Consider the following 8,919-nt stretch of genomic DNA (forward strand, 5'->3'; position numbering starts at 1 on the left):
CTTTGACAATAATGGTCAAATTTACATCAAACTTTTTGTGAGGGATGCTTTTCTTATAGATTTCGAGCATGTAATAATATTACGTAAATAACTTTATTTGAGCAGATATCAGAATGAGATGTATTTTCATTCCGGGGTTTTATATACATAGATTAATCTTCGTGATGTTTATTCAGATTTTCCGGATGAATGTGTTCTAAAAACGAGACTTGCTACACTTTATATTGCCTTTATTTTCAGCTCCGATTCTCTTTTATTCCAGCTGATATGGAAAGTTAGGCTTAAAGCTTACTTTGAAAGGGGCTAACTGAGCCCATTTATTTGTTTACATGGTCATATTCTGGCAAAAAAAATGAAACTTTATTCAACAGAAGACAAAAAGCTATAGATCCAAAAAGAATAGAAGATAATATGTAGTACAATTTTATCACGTATTATACAAAGAACAGAGAGTTATGATTTTTGCGAACGAACATTACTTAACTTAAGTAATCTTTGCTTGGCATAATTAAAAGCTTCATCATCATCAACGGCGCAACAACCGGTATCCGGTCTAGGCCTGCCTTAATAAGGAACTCCAGACATCCCGGTTTTGCGCCGAGGTCCACCAATTCGATATCCCTAAAAGCTGTCTGGCGTCCTGGCCCACGCCATCGCTCCATCTTAGGCAGGGTCTGTCTCGTCTTCTTTTCCTACCATAGATATTGCCCTTATAGACTTTCCGGGTGGGATCATCTTCATCCATACGGATTAAGTGACCCGCCCACCGTAACCTATTGAGCCGGATTTTATCCACAACCGTACGGTCATGGTATCGCTCATAGATTTCGTCATTGTGTAGGCTACGGAATCGTCCATCCTCATGTAGGGGGCCAAAAATTCTTCGGAGGATTCTTCTCTCGAACGCGGCCAAGAGTTCGCAATTTTTCTTGCTAAGAACCCAAGTTTCCGAGGAATACATGAGGACTGGCAAGATCATAGTCTTGTACAGTAAGAGCTTTGACCCTATGGTGAGACGTTTCGAGCGGAACAGTCTTTGTAAGCTGAAGTAGGCTCTGTTGGCTGACAACAACCGTGCGCGGATTTCCTCATCGTAGCTGTTATCGGTTGTGATTTTCGACCCTAAATAGGAGAAATTGTCAACGGTCTCAAAGTTGTATTCTCATATCCTTATTCTTCCTGTTTGACCAGTGCGGTTTGATGTTGTTGGTTGATTCGTCTTCGGTGCTGACGTTGCCACCATGTATTTTGTCTTGCCTTCATTGATGTGCAGCCCAAGATCTCGCGCCGCCTGCTCGATCTGGATGAAGGCAGTTTGAACGTCTCGGGTGGTTCTTCCCATGATGTCGATATCGTCAGCATAGGCCAGTAGTTGGGTGGACTTGAAGAGGATCGTACCTCTTGCATTCACCTCAGCATCACGGATCACCTTCTCGAGGACCAGGTTAAAGAGGACGCATGATAGCGCATCCCCTTGTCGTAGACCGTTGTTGATGTCGAATGGTCTTGAGAGTGATCCTGCTGCTTTTATCTGGCCTCGCACATTGGTCAGGGTCAGCCTAGTCAGTCTTATTAATTTCGTCGGGATACCGAATTCTCTCATGGCCGTGTACAGTTTTACCCTGGCTATGCTATCATAGGCGGCTTTAAAGTCAATGAACAGATGGTGCAACTGTTGTCCATATTCCAACAGTTTTTCCATCGCCTGCCGTAGAGAGAAAATCTGATCTGTTGCTGATTTGCCTGGAGTGAAGCCTCTTTGGTATGGGCCAATGATGTTCTGGGCGTATGGGGCTATCCGGCCTAGCAAGATAGTGGAGAATATCTTATAGATGGTACTCAGCAACGTGATACCTCTATAATTGCTGCACTGTGTGATATCTCCCTTTTTATGTATGAGACAGATAATGCCTCGTTGCCAATCGTCAGGCATTGATTCGCTGTCCCATACCTTGAGCACAAGTTGATGAACCACTTGGTGTAACTGGTCGCCTCCATATTTAACCAATTCGGCTGTAATTCCATCGGCTCCTGGCGACTTATGATTTTTTAGCCGATGAATTGCACGGACTGTTTCTCCTAAACTTGGTGGTGGCAGTATTTGTCCGTCGTCTTCAGTTGGCGGGACCTCCAACTCGCCGATGTTCTGGTTGTTCAGTAGCTCATCAAAGTACTCAACCCATCGCTCTAATATGCCCATTCTGTCGGAAATCAGATTTCCCTCTTTGTCTCGGCAGGATGAGCATCGAGGTGTATAAGGCTTCATCCTGCTGACTTGTTGGTAAAACTTCCGCGCCTGGTGCGGTTGCTCCCTGTACTTTTCTAGTTCATAGACTTGTTGGTTCTCCCAGGCTTCCTTTTTCCGTCTGTGAAGTCGCTTCTCCGCTCGACGGAGTTCGTGATAAGTCTCTGCGCGTGCCCGCGTTTTTTGAGAATGCAACATTACTCGGTATGCGGCATTCTTCCGTTCCGTTGCTAGCTTACATTCATCGTCAAACCAGCCGTTCCGACTCCTTTTGCGGCTGGGGCCAAGTATATTTGTGGCCGTATCCATGATAACGTTCTTCAGATGGTTGTGAAGATCATTAGTTGATGCTTCATCTCCAGGTCCTCTATTGACTGCGGTTATTGCGGCATCCATTTCCCTCTTATAGGTGTCGCGGAGGGTTGTGTTGTGGATGGCTTCAGTGTTCACTCTCACCTGATTGTCAGAGGGGATTCTAGGTGGTATTGTTATTCGAGCTCGGAGCACCATGCCAACGAGATAGTGATCCGAGTCTATATTGGCCCCCCTATATGTTCTGACATTCATCAAGGCTGAGAGGTGGCGGCGTTCGATCAACACGTGGTCAATTTGGTTGGAAGTGGTCCCGTCTGGAGAGGCCCACGTATGTTTGTGGACCGCTTTCCGCGCAAACCAGGTACTTCCAACAACCATTTCGTGTGACCCTGCTAATTGAATAGTCCGCAGTCCGTTATCATTTGTTTTTTCGTGTAAGCTATGGGAGCCAACGTATCGCCTGAATACGGGCTCCTTCCCTACTTGGCTATTAAAATCCCCAAGTAGGATTTTAATATCATATGTGAGACAAGCTTCGAGAGTTCATTCTACTGCCTCGTAGAAGGTATCCTTCTCCGACTCTGCAGTCTCCTCTGTAGGGGCGTGAACGTTAATAAGGCTTATATTTCTAAACGTGCCTCGCAATCGCAGAGTGCATAGCTTGTCTACCACAAAATCAGCCAAGAGAACAGATTTGTCCCTGATAGTCGACATCACCACTCCATAGTCGCCTTGGCCGTTTATTAAAGGAAATATTACATAGACCAACGCCATAAACACATCAATCTGCAGCCAACATTCATCCAGTTCATAACATTACAAATCAATTACTTCAAGCCAAAAATGTGCGACTCTACATTCACATACACCCGAAATCACTTTCTAGCCCGAAGCTAGTCCAAAGCCAGTCCCACGTTCTTCATCGGCAACGACAATTGCAGCCGATACTTGTACTACGCGGTGTTCTAGATGATGTTTTGAAATGTGATATCACATTACAACATAACTTTTGTTATCGCATTACATTATGTTAGCTAATGCGATAATTTGGGTGATGTAATATTTGGTAATGTTGGAATCGCGGCCGACGATACTAATGCGATATTACACCAAGTAAATTGTGGGTGACGGGCAGATTTCGAGCGATAATGAGATAAACTTGTAAGTTAATTTACCCACGCTGCCCCCTTGATTATTAAACCATTAACAATTTCCCCATTATCCATCGTAATATTAGCTCTTGCAAACACTGGTTCAAATAAAATAAATATGGACCTTTTTATTTTCATAAACTTTTAGTTTTGGATGGGCGACAAATTGCATTCTACATTGCAAGCTGGCTTGACCCGCGAATATCCGCCTGTGACCATTTTATTATTTAGTATTCTCGTAAAGAGACATCCAAGCGAAAACAGCAGCTGTTACTCTCTTACATGGTCCCTAATCCTAACGGTAACGGGGCGTCGTCGCCAACAAGCACTTTTCTGCTGCCGCCTGGCTACTAGCTCATCCTATTATAGTTAGTATGTTATGCCGTACAGGCTGTTATTGAATACGAATAGTAGTAATCTTCATATTCATATAATATTCACATATCTGGCGTTAAATCTCATCATTTCCAGATATGCTAGTATAAGATATGTTGCAAGCAACCCTCTTGCTGAAATTGTATAGTACCAGGCACTCTATCTTACCGTGTAGGTATAGAAAACAGAAGTTTTGGTTCCTTAGCAGAGTACAACGCTGATAAGGTCCCTTCCCTCTCCTACCTCTTATATAGTGTTGGTGTTAATTTAAATCGTTTCCCCATTTCATGAACTCAATAAGATAAACCTAATGCTCGTGAAGAGCTTTCCCTAGTATGTGTCTGGAATGACACCCTAGGGCATAACATTTTTAAACTTTTTGGAAGTACCTGGTTTGCGCGGAAAGCGGTCCACAAACATAAGTGGGCCTCTCCAGACGGAACCGCCACCTCTCAGCCTTGAAGAATGTCAGAACACATAGGGGGGGCCAATTAGACTCGGACCACTATCTCGTTGGCATGGTGCTCCCAGCTCGAATTACGACACCACCTACAATCCCCTCTGACAATCAGGTGAGAGTGAATACCGAAGCCATTTACAACACAGTCTTCCGCAACACTTATAAGAGGGAAATGGATGCCGCAATAACCGCAATAATACGCAATAGCTACGAAACGGAAGAATGCTGCATACCGAGTAATCTTGCATTCTCAAAGAACGCGGGCGCGCGCAGAGACTTATCGCGAACTCCGTCGAGCTGAGAAACGTCTTTACAGACGGAAAAAGGAAGCCTGGGAGAACCAAAAATTCTGTGAACTAGAAAAGTACAGAGAGCAACCGCACCAGGCCCGTAAGTTTTACCTACAAATCAGCAGGATGAAGCCTTATACACCTCGATGCTCATCCTGCCGAGTCAAAGAGGGAAATCTGATTTCCGACAGAATGGCCATATTGGAGCGATGGGTTGAGCATTTTGACGAACTACTGAGCAACCAGAACATCGGCGAATCGGAGGTCCAGCCAACTGAAGACGGCAGGCAAATACTGAAATCACCAAACATAGGAGAAGCAGTCCGTGCAATTCATCGGCTAAAAAATCATAAGTCGCCAGGAGCCGATGGAATTACAGCCGAATTAGCTAAATATGGAGGCGACCAGTTACACCAAGTGGTTCATCAACTTGTGCTCAAGGTATGGGCCAGCGAATCAATACCTGACGATTTGCAGAGAGGCATTATCAGTCTCATACATAAAAAGGGAGATATCACACAGTGCAGCAATTGTAGAGGTATCACGTTGCTGAGTAATATCTATAAGATATTCTCCACTATCTTGCTAGACCCATACGCTGGCCTCATACCAAAGAGGCTTCACTCCAGGCAAATCAGCAACAGATCAGAACTGTTAGAATATGGGCAACAGTTGCACCATCTGTTCATCGACTTTAAAATCGCCTATGATAGCATAGCGAGGGTAAAACTGTACACGGCCATGAGAGAATTCGGTATCCCGACGAAATTAATAAGACTGACTAGGCTGACCCTGACCAATGTGCGAGGCCAGATAAAAGCAGCAGGCTCACTCTCAAGACCATTCGACATCAACAACGGTCTACGATAAGGGGATGCCCTATCATCCGTCCTCTTTAACCTGGCCCTCGAGAAAGTGATCCGTGATGCTGAGGTAAATGCAAGAGATACGATCCTCTTCAAGTCCACCAAACTACTGGCCTATGCTGACGATATCCACATCATGGGAAGAACCACCCGAGATGTACAAACTGCCTTCATCCAGATCGAGCAGGCGGTAATCGGCGCGAGATCTTGGGCTGCACATCAATGAAGGCAAGACAAAATATATGGTGGCAACGTCAGCACCGAAGACGAATCAACCAACAACATCAAACCGCACTGGTCAAACAGGAAGAATAAGGATATGAGAATACAACTTTGAGACCGTTGACAATTTCTCCTATTTAGGGTCGAAAATCACAACCGATAACAGCTACGATGATGAAATCCGCGCACGGTTGTTGTCAGCCAACAGAGCCTATTTCAGCTTACAAAGACTGTTCCGCTCGAAACGTCTCACCATAGGGTCAAAGCTCTTACTGCACAAGACTATGATCTTGCCAGTTCTCATGTATTCCTCGAAAACTTGGGTTCTTAGCAAGAAAAATTGCGGATGCGGAATTGAGGATGGACGATTCGGTAGCCTACACGTCGATGAACAGATGGTGTAACTGTTGTCTATATTCCAACTGTTTTTCCATCGCTTGCCGCAGAGAGAAAATGTGGTCTGTTGCTGATTTGCCTGGAGTGAAGCTTCTTTGGTATGGACGATTCCGTAGCCTACACAATGACAAAATCTATGAGCGATACCATGACCGTCCGGTTGTGGATAAAATCCGGCTCAATAGGCTACGGTGGGCGGGTCACTTAATTCATATGGATGAGGATGATCCCACCCGGAAAGTCTATAAGGGCAATATCTATGGTAGAAAAAGAAGACAAGGCAGACCCTGCCTAAGATGGAGCGATGGCATAGGTCAGGACGCCAGACAGCTTTTAGGGATATCAAATTGGTGGACCTCGGCGCAAAACCGGGATGTCTGGAGTTCCTTATTAAGACAGGCCTAGACCGGATACCGGTTGTTGCGCCGTTGATGATGATGATGAATCAATGAATGAATCATTTAAAAGATAAAAAAATTAGTAATTTCATTTACCCGAAAACAATTTTGAAAAAAAACCACTTTCATGTTCCACATGCAGGATCATTGTCCCAACTGAGAATTATGAACAATTAAATAAATAATATATTCAATCAAGACTCCCGAATTGCAAAATCCTTACTTGAATCCTTCAAACCATAGAAATTCATAATTATATAATAGTTTATATCATCCTGAACCTTTGGGCTCAAATTCAATGCACAATGTACAGATGTCGTAATGGGATGCATTTTGGGACCTATATTTTGGATAGATGTATCCACGGGGTGTTTTTTCAGATTTTCCGTTATTATTTGTTCTGAGAATGAGAATTATTTCACTTTTTGAAACACACATTTTGAGTTGTCACTCCCACATGTTTCACCCTATATCAAAAATAAGATAATTTTCGAAAAGTACTAATGGAGTGCTTTTCAAGTAAGTAAATCGTCATTATAAATTGGTTGAATAAAGATAAGTTACACAGCGGATTTACTCAAAACTATGAAAGTCAATGGGTCCTAAATCTGCTTCCAGTAGCAAAACTGACCCCAATATTGCTGCGAACCTTGCAGTAGTTTATCTCAATGATGCCTACAATTTTATTGTTATAACTTTTGCTCAGAAGTAGACGACATATATATAGCGTAGTGTAAACGTTCCCTCAGTGAAGAGACTAGAGAAGAAAGAGCAGAGCACAGTTTTCACCAAAGAAGGTTGAGGGGCATAAGAATAATCCTTTTGAAGATTCAATATGAATTAGCTTAAAATTTTAATACTCAGAAGACAACAACCCAATTTTAATAAGGTTTTCTTTTACATAAAACCTTAAAAAGGTAAAAGTGAAATAAAGAAAAATGTAGAAAAATAAGGAACTTAACAAACGAAAAATCGAGCCGGCACCCCTCAGAGCTCTAAGGAGCAATTTCACATCATCGCTTACATTCGCTGAGGATTAGTTATTTTATGAATTGCTTCTACGTCCGTCTGAAATTAAATTACTAAACCTAAAAATTGATCTGTTATTTCTATTATAGATAATAGTGTACCTTGTGGAACCTTTGTTGTATAATATTTTGGAATTCTTTCTTCACTATGGATGGATCCTCGATTCGCTATCTAAGCTCACTAATCGCATCCTCTCGTAGATACGGGCTTCAAAAATGTACTCCGGCTTCGCACCCTAGCGATCAGCTTCCTTCGATCATTTCCTGAGTCTTCCGTCCCGACTTCATGCTCACTGCCACACACAAAGCTCGCAATAAGTTACCCCACAGAACTAGCCGTCGCAACCATATTGTGATTTTGTTCCTTTATTTAATACTTTTTTACAACACAGGGATCGCGGTACTGTTCACAATAGGCAGTATCAAGTTCCAACCTTGAAGGTAGCAGAAAATGGCTCTCGAAAATTTACAGAAAGCAATGAAAGTTAAATGTAATGTTCCTCAATCACGTGGAAAGACAAGCTGCACTATAAAATAACTCAGCGAGCAACGAGCATTGCACGATCCGGCGGTCAATTTCTACGCGAAAAATTAATTCTCAAGTCGCTTTTTCCGGTACAGACTTCTTCTCCACTTCCCAAAAAGTTTCTTCCCGGTCAAAAGCAAATGAAAAAAATTAACAGTATCCTCCGCTCGAATGCGCTCCACCAATCGCATGCTGCATGCGTTTAGCGATATCATTAAATGTTTTGCAATTGCCTGAACCAATCGGCTAGGCGAAAAAGCATTTACTAGCAGTCAGCATGGGTTTTGGTGAAAATATGTAAATGTTTTCGTGTGATATGAAGTCAAAGAAAAAAAGAATTTGGGAATTTGAAAAAGGATAATGGAGGTACTAAAAGATTCTAAATAAAAAGAATAGGAAACTTTAGCATCCAAATAAATGAATCTTTTCATCAGCTTGATGAAAAACAAACATTCGAAAGTAGAATCCTCAAAAATTTTGTTGGCCTCCTACAAGAGGATGGACAATTCTGTTGTCTATAATATGAAAAAAATATATGACGACCCTCTGGTTGTGAATAAAATTCAGGTGAATAGATTGCGATGTTCGTGTTCGCCCATTACAGCCTGAAAAATTTATAGAGGTGGATAGAAAAAGAAGACGTGGTG

The sequence above is a fragment of the Hermetia illucens genome, chromosome 1 (genome assembly GCF_905115235.1).
Source record: "Hermetia illucens chromosome 1, iHerIll2.2.curated.20191125, whole genome shotgun sequence".
Classification (NCBI taxonomy): Eukaryota; Metazoa; Arthropoda; class Insecta; order Diptera; family Stratiomyidae; genus Hermetia; species Hermetia illucens.